The sequence below is a fragment of the Canis lupus genome, chromosome 2, assembly GCF_011100685.1.
Source record: "Canis lupus familiaris isolate Mischka breed German Shepherd chromosome 2, alternate assembly UU_Cfam_GSD_1.0, whole genome shotgun sequence".
NCBI lineage: Eukaryota > Metazoa > Chordata > Mammalia > Carnivora > Canidae > Canis > Canis lupus.
The window spans coordinates 28903991-28917489 of NC_049223.1; the positions used below are offsets into that span (position 1 = coordinate 28903991).

The following is a 13499-nucleotide window of genomic DNA, read 5'->3' on the forward strand; positions in this document are numbered from 1 at the left end:
TACTGGCCACATGCATACTATTTAGTATCTTACATAAAAATGTCTTTTGCAATAAAGATTTCAAGAAATTATCGCCTATTATATCTTGTATGTTTAATTACAAACTTGATGATAGATTATTGATTCTTTTCAGTGGTGTATTAATGATTTAAATTCTTTTTCTAGTCTAATAACTCCAAATAATGATTCCCCCTGTTACACTCTCATATTCTAAAGTGCATATTCTTAAGTCAGAGGATTGTTTCCAACAGCGAGCATGAAAATCAAGATGCAAAGTACAGAGGACACATTCAGGTGTGGTTAGAAAAATTATGAAAAAAAAAAAGGAAAAAAATGATGAAGATGGTCTTGGGGAAAATGAAAAACCTTTTCTTCTGTTTCCCCAACCTCCTACCTTCTGCTACATTTCAAGGTAAGGTGACAGCTCTGAATAAACAGCGCAAACTGTATTTTCCCCATCATGTGAAAAGACCACAAGCATTAAAGAGGATGTCTTTATCAAAATATCTGTAATTGTGACCTTCAGAGAAACAGAACAAGAAGTACTGGTGAATTTCTTGTTTTTTTCATGGGTATCCCTCCTCCCTTCCTTTCATTTCCTTCATATCTAAGACTTCTTCCTGAAGCAAAAACATAGTTTCTATTACCAAAAAAAGTTGAAAAACAGAATTTAATCCATGTCCATCCACTGACTTCTCTCTTCTGTGATGGTTGGTCTTCCCTGCTCTAAGAAGAGACATTTTGTTTGCTGGACCTGAATATTATCCTAGAGAGAGAGAGAGAAAAAAAAAAGCAAATCTGAACCATATTTTTCAAACCTGATTGGGGTCATTCTCCTGTCAAAGGCCACAAATGACTCCTACACAACTCTGCTTTCTCATGTGAGAGAAGGGAATGAAATTGAACAGTCGTTACAGAGTCATACAGTCAGAGGGCTGAAAGAAACTATAGGCCCCATCGCCATATTCAATGCTTGGATCTTTTCTATGGTACCCACAACATCGAGATTTCACGGTGCTAATCAATTTACTCTCTTTCCCCTCCGGGTTCTGAACCTGTTGAGAAATAAAAGAAGTGTGATTTTGTGACTTAGGGTAAGAAATATATATCTGGTCTTCATCCCTATTTCTGGTATAGAGTTTCTAAAGCCTTTGGAATCTCCTAAGTGATGAGAGTGATCCGTCAATGCTGTTACATTAATGAGGTGTCTTTCTGAAAGCACCTGTTGATGGAGACTGGTAACCAGGGGAACCAACCATGTGATCTGAGGGTGGAAATTTTCAGTTCCCACTCCTCCCCTTGACCTCTAGAGAGAAGAGAGGGCCTGCAGGTTGAATTCAATCACCGATGGCTAATGATTTAACAACCACACCTCTGTAATGGAACTTTCATAAAAACCCAAAAGGACAGGGTTAAGAGAGCTCCCAGTTTGTGAACAGGTGGAGATTCAGGGAGAGGGGCACGCTCAGAGAGCATGTTAGCTCCACGCCCTTTCCCCATACCTTGCTCCGTGCATCTCTTCAATCTGCCTGTTTCTAAGTGTACATCCTTTAATAATAAATTGGTGATCTAGTAAGTAAAATATTTCCCTGGGTCCTGTGAGCCACTCTAGCAAATTAAACAAACTCAAGAAAGGCATCTTTGGAACCTGTGATCTATAGCCAGTCAGTCAGAAGTATAGGTAACAGCCTCGACTTGTAATGGGTATCCTGAGGTGGAGGGGGTTGTCAGAACCTCCAGTTTGTAGCCAGTTGGTCTGAAGTATAGGTAGCAGCCTGGGTTTGTGGTTGGTGTCTACAAGGCAGGGGCGGGGGGTGGGGTCAGTCTCGCAGGACTGAACATTTAACCTGCCGGAGCTGACACTATCTCTGGGTTGGCAGGATCAGAATTGAGTTGAATTTGTAGGACACCCACCAGGTATCAGAGAATTGCTTATTGATGGAGAGAACCACCTAGCCCCATGCCCTCTGCATCGAAATTGATGACCAGAACACCTATAAGAAGGAACACAGGGACCAAAATATTAGCTTTACTAAGGTAAAACTAGGTTGTAGTGGGTGGTAGGTCTAGGCCTAGGCCTTGTGATACACATGGGGAGGATTGGGTGTGTAAAACAGACTCCTGCCCAACCCTGTGAGGGAGAGGCCTGCCATGTACTGTTGAAGACAACATGCTACCTATTTTACACAGAAATATAGAACATAAACAGCCTCTACTAGACTCTTGACATTTGGCCAATCAGGAAATCATACCGCTCTCTTGAGGAAAAGGCAGTGACGTGGGGAGGAAAGAGAGTAATTTCCACCCAGTACTTCCAGGAGCCAGAAACAGTATCCAGAAACTGTCTATACCTGGACAGTAGTGACTTCTAGAAAAATTCTTATGTGCAACAAAAATCCATATTGTTTTTTGCTTCTGCTTTATAGCACTTGTTCTATCTGAGAGTCTTTTTAGAATAAGACTAATTCCTCTTCCATGTAATAGCTCTTAGAAAGCTTTGAGACGTACCTTTAGACAGCATCATAGCTCATCTTCTCAGTTGAGCATTTCATTCAAATGAAAAACCGTTGGTTCACTCAGGCACCGTCTAGGTCTGCATATTAGATGTTTAAAGGTCACAATCATTTACAATGGACAAAAAGTAGACCAAATGGTAAAAAATAACTGAATATGCAAAGAAAACTTACTAAAAATAATAAACTATTATATTGAATGATGAAATACTAAAAATCTCTCATCAAAATCTAGGAATTGGACAGGTATGCCCACTCTTATCACTGTTGTTGATATCACTGTTGTTGATTGTCTTGGGAAATACTGACTACGCAGTCAGATGAGAAAATGAAATAAATGGTATGAATCTAGGAAATAAGACACAATAATTTTAATCTGCCCATGACATCATATCTTGCTAGTGAAATAACCATGACTTGTTAAAGATTTGTGAAACTGCTTTGCAATTTTCTTTATTAGCTCTTGCTGGATTCCAGAAAATGTTACTGTGTTAAGAGATGTTAGGTGTTATCCAACAATCTCTTCCTCTTAAAAATACAAAAAGCTATGTTCATGAACAACAACAACAACAACGACAACAACAACAACAACAAAACGAAAGCAAGGAGAATTAGGCTCTCTGTAGTCTCTGTACTATTAACTGTTCATGGCAAAGCTGTTGTGGCTGTACTTTGTCTTTTCTTTCAAATTTCAGCTCCATTTGGATTTTAGCTTTACTGTGCTATTAAAAGGACCCGTGGCTCATCTTGCATTCACCGTTGCTTTTACCTCTCTATCATGCACTTTTGAAATCCTAGCTTTTCAGAATCTCATTTAAGTTATTTAATTTCCTCTCTCACTGGCATCATTACTTGCAATTATACTAGCAGAAATGAAATGTCTTGGCTTTCCAACTTTCTCAGGCCATCTTTCTACTCCAAGTCTTATGTCGCCTGATGCTGCCCGCCTTTTTGTGAACTCCTGCAACATTCTTTTCTAAAGGTAAATGTATGTGTCTGATTGCTTCCAGGCTTTCTCTTTATGGTTATCACAAATTCCAGGAAAATAAATAGGAATATGGTTATGCCCCCCCCACTCCAAATTCCTTCTATGTCTACTATTACTCATTTCTTTCTTCTTCTCCATTAGAATAATGTAGAGCCAAGATTCTCTAAGTGTAGTTCCCAGGATAATGCAAATTCTCCAGTCCTTGGACTGGAGATGAGGCCCATCGATCTGTGTTGTAACAAGCCCTCCAGGTGATTCTGATGCATTCTAAAGTTTGCAAATTGCTGACATAAAGGACCTAATTACATCATTTATCTCATTGAGTTTTTCTTTTTTTTGAATTGTGGAAACTCTAAAAGATATTCCTTTATCAGAATTATCTAACTTGGGACGCCTGGGTGGCTCAGTGGTTGAGCGCTTTCTTTCAGCCCAGGGTGTGATCCTGGAGTCCCAGGATCGAGTCCCACATCAGGCTCCCTGCATGGAGCCTGCCTCTCTCTCTCTGTGTCTCTCATGAATACATAAATAGAATCTTTATTTTTTATTTTTTTTAGAATCTTTAAAAAAAAAGAATTATCTAAACTCCACATTCTGCAATTTATGTTAGGAATGTGGTTTTCTTAAATCTTCTCTCAAATTACTTCTTGGTTGCTTCTGTTTTCAAGGTGATAAATGTTCATGCAGATCTCTAACCTCTTGACATGTTATACTAGTCCTTCTCATCTCTCCAGAAGCCTGCTTCTTTGAATCAAGCATTTGATTCAATATTATTTTGAATGTTATATTCTAATCCTAAGTACCTATCAGTTGATCTTCAACAGTTGCTTCTGCATTCTTTACCAAGCCAACCAACTGTGTTAGATTTTCAAAAGGTCCTACTGTACACAGGGTTCCATGATGACATCTCGAGGCCCTGGGCCTACTGGGGAGTGGGGAGCTAGGGAAAGGCCTAGTGGGAGCCCTTGGGGTCCCCCACCTCCACTTCAACCAGAGTGACTCTGATTTTGTCAGTTTTATCATTGGCTTTACTCATTTAATACATTTGTTTCAAAAAGAGAGGAAAGTTTTCATGCTTTACAAAATATTTGACAGCGACTGGGTTAAATAAGTAGAATACTACATGCCTATCTAGAAATGCATAGATAGGGTACAGAGATGGGACAGATATCAAATGTCTGAAGTGACACCTGTCCTGTCATCACCATCATTATCAATCAGAAGGCACTCTCATTGCCATTCTTGATCTATAGCCACACGTAAAGAACTGCAGAGCAATATGGCTGTCATTAGTCTCATTCTTGGCCCTCTACTTTTCACTCCATCAGCCCAAGGAGTTAAATATTCCGATAAACATTTATTCCAATAATTTACTTATTTCAATAAGCATTTATTGAACAGTGACCACCCCCTTAAGTTAATCGCAGTCCCTGCAACTTGAGAAAGGGGCTCCAGACTTTGCTTTGCTTTCCACTAACATGATGCAACCAGTGTCCATTCTCTTCTTTCAAACTTCCCTCTGCAACAGTGTCAGAGCCTTGAAACAGGTTATGTGTATGAATGCCTCTTTTATTCAACAAAAATGTAGATCTTACATTTCATACTGATGGGCTAGAGTGAGGAAGAAGTGTGCATAAACGAACAGGGGAACAAGTAATACAAAACAGGAAACAAATCATCACAGTGGGTTTTTGATGTATGTATAAATATATTATTTTGCAGCAGTTTGAATTCTCATCTATGTTTTTATCACAGTTATTCGGTTAGTTTAGGTTTTCTCTGCTCAAAATAATTGAAAGAAATATAGGCTTAGAGAAGTATGCTTTAAGACAGAAAGAAGCTAAGTTGAGATTGTAAAATTTCAGTAAAAATTCATCAAACAGACTCAAGAGTTGCTGATAACAACACATATTCTAATTATTTCATTCTTTCCATCCATATTCTTCCTTTTATATTTCTGGGTTGTCCTTATTCTTTTTTGCATGCCTACTCAGCCCAGACTCACTATCTTTGGGAACTATGCCCCCAACACACACACACACACACACACACACACACACACACACACACACACACACAAATGAATTCCTGTAGCCATAACCATATTATATGGCCATGGCGCTTTGGCACAGTTGGTTGGACCAGGAATGGACCTTTGCCCTTAAGGAAATTCAATTCATTGGCTGTGTATGGCCAGTCAGATGATCTCTGGTGGATGTGAATCAATGGATGAGAAGACTGAGTACTGATGGGCAGTCCTCTAATTCTGGACCATTAGACCGACAGTCCATACTTTCCTACAAAGTCACCAGTTCTTGAGGCTTAGTTCAGCTTTCCTTGGATTCTGTGATGTACCCAATATCTTTCCATAAATACTCTCCTTCTCTCTCTCTGTCTGTCTCTCTCTCTCTCCTCTTTCTGCTTACTTGACTGGATTTCTGTTATATGAAACTAAATATTCCATAAGACACTCTATCTTTGAGAAGGCCCCTACTGTTACTCTCAAACATCAAACCATATGCCCCCGCTACTTCCAAAACTGTTTTTAAAAAAAGATTTACTTATTTTAGGGGAGAGAGAGAGCATATGTGAGTAGGAGGAGGGACAGAGGGACAGGAAGAGGGAAAGAGAATCCACAGGCAGACACCCCACAGAGTGTGAGGCCCCACACAGGGCTTGATCCAAGAGTCATCTGCTTTAAGTGAATGAATCACCCAGGCGCCTCCTCTACTACCAAACTCTTAATCTCAAATCTTAGTAACCATTTAAACCATGCTTCTCAATGCAGGCTACAATTGAAAATTACTTGGAAATTTTATAAAACCTATCAGTGCCCCAGCCACATCCTACACTGGTTGAGTCTGAAACTCCAAGTGCAGGGCCTTGATATTAAAAATGACTTTAAGATTCCCCAGATAATTCTAAGAACCACCCAAGACGGCAAAACACTGGAATATGACAATAACCACCCATTCTGCCGATGTATCCAGTGAAGGTCATACTCACTGTAAACTTTATCTGGCTGTGATGTCTGTGCTAAGAAAATCAGATATAGAAACATCATTAAAAAAAACAACAGACAGGGAGCCTGGGTGGCTCAGTCAGTTGGGCATCTGCCTTCAGCTTGGGTCATGATCCCAGGGTCCCAGGATCAAGCCTCTCTTCAGGCTCCCTGCTCGGTGGGGAGTCTGCTTCTCCTTCTCTCTCTGCCTCCTCCCCCCGCTCATGCTTTGTCTCTCTCTCTCTCTCTCTCTCTCTCAAGTAAATAAATAAAATCTTCTTTAAAAATTATCAAGGTAATTCTTCCCTTTAAAGGAGATTTATTTCTCTTTCCAATATGGTATTTTTTACTGTTTTCTTAAATAACTGTTCTCTCTCAATTAAAAACATGTTTCAATTTATTCAGCAACCATTTAGAAAGTGAAAGCCACAGACTGGGAAAAATATTTGCCACCAGTATCTATATACCTGACATATATACATCTAACATAGATATATATCTGAGATATATATATATGTCAAATGATTCATTATTATGCAGAATATATAAAGAATTCATAATAATTATTTTTTTAAAAAATACAAAACACCCAACTTTAAAAAATGGGCTAAAGATTTTAGACACCTGACAAAAGATATCCAAATAGCCAATAAATATATGAAAATATCCTCAATATTATTATTGCATTAGGAAAATGTAAATCAAAGCCACAATGAAATGTGAAATTAATAAAGTGATATGTGAAAGAATGAAGTAATTAGAATAGATGTTATTATTAACAATCATTAAATGCAAATTAAGCCCAGCAGAATATCTAAAATTAAAAAAGGCAGGGGTGCCTGGATGACTCAATCAGTTGAATGGCCTACTCTTGGTTTCATCTCAAGTCATGATCTCAATGTAGTGAGACTGAAGTGCATTTTGGGGCTCTGTTTGAAGCTTCTCTCCCTCTGTCCCTTCCTCCACTCATGTCCCTCTCTCTCTCTCTCTCTCAAATGAATAAATGAATCTTTAAAAATTAATAAAGTTGAAAAAGACAGACAGTACTGGGTGTTGGTGAGTATATGAGTATACAACCATTGCTAGCAGGAGTATAAAACAGTCAATTTGGAAAAGTGTTTGGCAGTTTCAAATAAAGGTAACATACACCTACCACATGACTTAATTATTCCACTTGCATGTACATACCCAAGATAATTGTATGTGTATCCACAAAAAGCTGTATACAAAGATGTTCCTAGGGGCTTTACTCATACTTCCTGGCAGTATTCAATTGTTTGGCAGTTTCATACAGTCAACATACACCAACCAACGACCCAGGAATTCACTCCTGCATATACCAGAGAGAACTGAGTGTAGGTGTTTACAAAAAAAAAAAAAGTACAACAATTTTCACAGGAGATTTATTCATATAATCAAAACCTGAAAATAACCCCAAATGCTCATCAATACAAGAGTGAATAAACATTTTGGTATATTTATATGATGGAATACTACACAGTAATACAAAAAGAAAAACCTACTGATATATGGGATGACATAAATGAATCTCAAAAACATCATGCTGAGTGAAAGAAGCCAATTCCCCTTCCTGCCAAAAAAATACACACTATATGGTTCCAGTTACATGAAGTGAAAAAACAAACAAAATTAGGGTATGGTTAATGAAATCAGAAAAGTGTTTTTTTTTCTAGCAGAAAGGAGACATTGATTGGCAATAAGCAGAAGGACATTTCCTAGAGGGATGGAAATTCTATAACAATTGGGGTAGTGGTTACCAGAGTGTGTATGTGGCTTGAAATTCATCAGGCTACACATTTAAGACTTAACGAATTTTAATGTTACATGCACTGAAATTATACTCCAGTAAATACGTATTTAACAAATATTTACCAAGGTTCTGTTATGTGCCTGGACATGTACAAGGCATTTAGAATTCAAAGAGGAATGAGATAGGAAGGGTACTTCTCCCTAGAAGGGATGTTGGCATTTTAGGCAATGTATTGATAATAACCTTCTCTTTCTCTCCTGGGCTCACAATTAAAGAAAGTAAGGAAGGTAGGAAGGAAGAGAGAGAGAGACAGAAAGAGGGAGAGAGAAAGAAAGGAGAAAGAAAAAAGGAAGGAAGAAAGGAAAAAAAAGAGAAGGAAGAAGGAAGAAAGGAAAAAAGGAAAACAAAAAAGAAGGACAGGGACTTACCGGTATCAGAATGTCAACATTGTTACTGACATAAGGACTGGAGAAAATGCCTCTAGACTTATCATCCAAATTTACACATGAGTTGGCAGTCCTTGGACTCCCAAGAGTCCATCCAAGGAGAAGTTTGTGTCCAGAGATCAGACTTCCCAAGATTGCTAGCTTCACATCCTGACATTGTGACATGGATGGACTTTGAGGACATTGTGCCAAGGGAAGTAAGTCAGCCAGAGAAAGAAAAATATACTGAGTGATCTCACTTATATGTGAAATCTCAGAAACCTGAACTAGAAACAGCAGAGCGGTGGTAACCAGAGGCTTGGGGGAAGGGGAAGTGGGGAGTTTTTTGGCCAAAGGGCACACACTTCTAGTCATAAGATGAATAAGTTTTGCGGATCCAATGAACAGCATGGTGATTATAGTTAATAATACTGTATTACATACTCAAAAGTTGCTACGTGAGAGATCTTAAGTGTTCTCACCACAGGGGAAAAAAAAAGGTAATTATGTGACACGATGAAGGTATTAGCTAACCGCACAGTGGTAATCATTTTTACAATATTTAAGTGCACCAAATTAACACGTTGTATGCCTTAAACTTACACAATGTGTATGTCAATTATATCTCAATAAAGCTGGGGGTAAAAAAAAAAAAAAGATTCCTGGCTTCTCAAGATGGCTGCAGAGTAGACCCACTTCCCAAGACTGTTGGCTCAGGGAATGGTAATAGAACAAGAGTGAATCTCTAGTGCTTTTGAACTTGCAGTAGATTAGCTCCACTCAATTGAGAAACAGAGGCCAGTGGATGTCACCCACCAATCAGGTAGGTCAGTCCTCCTCCATGGAGAGGAGTAAGTCAGGAGTGGGAAGAGAGGCTGACTGTACAGTCCAGCAGAAGATCATCCAAGTGAAAACATGAGGCCAGAGAAGGGCAGGATCACCCAACAACCCCCCAAAACAAGGAGATAGACATATAAACAAGCAAGCACAAAATGTTTTATAGATGATAACAACAAGTTCACAACACGTACGGAAGAGAATGGTGTACTCTATTGGGAGTGAAAGTCATAAAAACTTCAAAGAAGGAGAAAGACAAGCTGACTTTGAAAGACAAGAGGTGGAGGGCCTTCTCAGGCAGAGTTCTTCCAGAACATGAGAAGAGTCATGAAGATATGGCGTGGTGTGACACACCCAAAGAACTTTGGGGACTAGGTAGTTGGTGTAGCTGCTTGCTGAGAAGAGTGTGGCAAGAAATGAGGCTACATGACAAATGTCTTTGGAGGCTGGGCTAAGGATTTGGGGATTTATTTCCAAGTAATAGAGATGATCCTATAATGAGATTCCTATTTTTAGATGGTTGCATACAAGATGGAAGGTAAGTCTGAAGCTCAGGATTATAGTCAAGGAGAGAGACGCTGAGGATCTGACATCTCTGAAGGAGATGGAGAATCCAGGGAAATGACTGAAGGGAAAGATAGAGTTCAGCTTGCGAAGTGTTGAGTTTGAGAGATTTATAGGACCTGGGCAAGTCTCTCAAAGGCAGCCTGATGTATCGCTCTGTAGCTAAGGGGGAACACTGAGGCTGAATGTATAGATTTACAAGTGGTCCAAATGGCTACCGCTATGCCTAGACAGAGTGAAAATAGAAAAGCACTCCCCATCCAGGTGGAGGGTTCTCTATTTCTACCTGCCCTCTGTCTCATGAGTTGTGTTGTCTCTTGTGGGAAGACTTTACCTTCCCATCCCACTGGTGTCATGCTGGGCCATGTGACTTGCTTTGGCTGATGGAATGGAATGCATGCTGCACTCAGAAAGCTCTAGAAACTACTCTATGTTTCTGTAAACTCTCTTGCTTGATTCCTTGTGTCACAAGGTTGACACCTGCCAAACAGGGGCTGATTTTCTAATTGACATCTGCAAATGAAGAGGAACAAGACTGAGAAGAGTTCTAGTCTCCTCGCTGTCTGGAGTAGAGCAGACAGTGAGGCAGAGGTGTGCATGACCCTCAGCTGACATTTGGCATGGGTGAGATTTAAACTGTTTTTGTTGTAAGCCGTTGAAGATTTGGGTCATTTATTATTGCAGCAAAACTGGCTAATACCCATTCTCACCTCTCACATCTTCTTGAATCTACTACAATGTAAGTTCTAAGAAGGCACAGACATGATTTTGTTCACTATTGCTTTCCCTGAGCCCCCAAATGGTGACTGGCACATAGTAGTTGCTCAATAAAACCTGTTGACTGAGCTGTCTCCTCTAACATTCCTTGACTTCCCCTTTTTCTCAAGTGACAACCTTGTTTCTTTCATTTCACTGAGAAAATTAAGAAATCAGAAGACTCATCTTACCTCTCACCACTATATTTATCAGCAGACCTACCTCTGCCCCATTATTCACTATTTCCTACTTGTAATGGAAGCACTATCTATGCTGATATCTCAGGCTGGTTTTTTTGGTCAAAACATCGAATCCTCTGGTCTTTCTCTTACTCGAAAACGTTGTGCCTACAATTCTCTCTCTCTTTCTCTCTCTCTCTCCCACATTTTCATCAGCATACTACTATACTATAATGACTTTCTTCTTAGAAAACAAAATCATTTTTAAAAAGTCAATAATTGCCAGGGTCTAGGGGGAAGGAAGGCATGAATAGGCAGAGCATATCATTATACATTTGTCCAAATCCCCAGAATTTACAACCCTGACAGTGAACCCTAATATTAACTATGGACTCTGAGTGAGGATGACATGTCATTGTAAATTCATCAGTTGTAACAAATGTACCACTCTAGTGGAGGATGTTGATAGTGGAGGAGGTTGTGTGGGGGGGAAGTGGGCAAGGGGTAAATAGGACATCTCTGTACCTACTACTCAAGTTTTCTGTGAACCTAAAACCACTTCAAGAAATAAAATCCACAAAAAATCAACTCACTAGCCCCCACAATGCCTTCCAGCTACTGGTTTATTCTTTGTTTTCCTTTAGAGCATGATTTTTCAAATGAGTTATCTATCAATAGATCTATGACAAAGGAAGCTAAAGCATACAATGAGGACAAGAAGTCTCTTCAAAAAATATTGTTGGGAAAACTGGTCAGGTACATACAAAAGAATGAAACTGGACCACTTTCTTACACCATACACAAAAATAAACTCAAATGGATTAAAGACCTAAACATAATACCTGAAATCATAAAACTCCTAAAAGAAAACACTTGGTTATCAGCCTTTGCAATATTTTTTTCTGGACCTGTCTCCTCAGGCAAAGAAACAAATCCAAAACTAAACATTTGGGACTATATCAACTAAAAACCTTTTGCACAGCAAAGGAGACCATCAATAAAATGAAAAGGCAACTTACTGAGAAAATATTTGGAAATGGTATATCCAATAAGAGGTTGATATCCAAAATATAAAAAGAACTCATACATTTCAACACCACAACAAAACAAAAACTAAATAATCTGATTAAAAATTAAAAGACCCAAATAGAAATTTTTCAAGGAAGACATACAAATGGCTAACAGACACATGAAAAGATGCTCAACATCACCAATCATCATGGAAATGCAAATTAAACCACAATGAAATATCACCTCACACTAGTCACTAGTATCAAAAGAAAGAGAACGAAAGAAAGAAAGAAAAGAAAAGAAAAGAAAAGAAAAGAAAAGAAAAGAAAAGAAAAGAAGGAAGGGAGGAAGGAAGGAAGGAAGGAAGGAAGGAAGGAAGGAAGGAAGGAAGGAAAGAAAGAAAGAAAGAAAGAAAGAAAGAAAGAAAGAAAGAAAGAAAGAAAGAAAGAAAGAAAGAAAGAACAAGCGTTGGTGAGGATATAGAGAAAAGAGAATCCTAAAAAAAAAAAAGAGAGAATCCTTGTGCATTGTTAATGGGAATGTAACCTGGTGCAGTCACTGTGGAAAACAGTATTGAAGTCCCTCAAAAACTTAAAGATAGAAATATCATATAATCCAGTAATTCTACTTCTGGATAGTTACTCAAAGAAAACAAAAACACTAATTTGAAGGGATATATACACCCTCATGTGTATTGTAGTATTATTTACAATAGAAAGATACGGAAGCAACCTAAATATCCATCTATAGATGAATGGATAAAGAAGATACAGGGTGTGTGTGAGTGTGTGTGTGTGTTACATTTAATGGAACATTGCTCAGCCATTAAAAAGAATGACATCTTGCTGTTCACAAATGGATGGGCCTAGAGGATATTAAGTGAAATAAGTCACACAGAGAAAGAAAAACACCATATGATCCCACTCATAGGTGGAATCTAAAAAAAAATACAAAAACAAAAACAAAAGAAATGAACAAACAAACCAATGGGGGTGGGGAACAGAAACAGACTCACAAATATAGAGACCAAACTGGTGGTTGCCAGAGGGGAGGAGGTGGGGATAGGTGAAATAGGTGAAGGGGACTAAGAGGTACAAACTTCAAGTTACAAAAATAGTTATGGGGATGGAAAGCATGGCATAGGGAATACAGTCAATAATACTGCACTAACCTTGTATGATGGCAGATGGTGACCACGGTTATAGTAGTGAGCATTTTGTAATGTATAGAATTGTTGAATCACTATATTGTATGCCTCAAACTAATACAATATTGTATGCCAACTACAGTTCAAATTTTTTATCAAAAGTTGTTTATCTCTCACCTACACAACATTCACTTCAACACCAATTACCATGGCCAGAATAGAATTCTTGGCTTCACCCGTCCCTCATAACCCAGAGCCATCTTCCACTCATCTTGCCTCTCTTAGTAAATGGCGACATCTTTCACTGAGT

General features: G+C 38.7%; 1 long non-coding RNA gene across 3 annotated transcripts in view; it reads right to left on the reverse strand.

The window, feature by feature from the left end:
- Positions 1-492: 492 nt before the first annotated feature.
- The window catches only part of LOC111091660, an 85699-nt gene continuing 72692 nt past the window's right edge, over positions 493-13499 (reverse strand). For 2 of the 3 annotated variants that reach the window (XR_005355375.1, XR_005355374.1), the window contains 3 exons: positions 7688-7829; positions 2509-2593; positions 493-766 (listed from right to left, as the gene is read on the reverse strand). This is a non-coding gene — a long non-coding RNA (uncharacterized LOC111091660). Of the gene's footprint in view, positions 767-2508; positions 2594-7687; positions 7830-8698; positions 11369-13499 lie in introns of those variants that run through there. The other variant, XR_005355373.1, reaches the window with a different exon arrangement.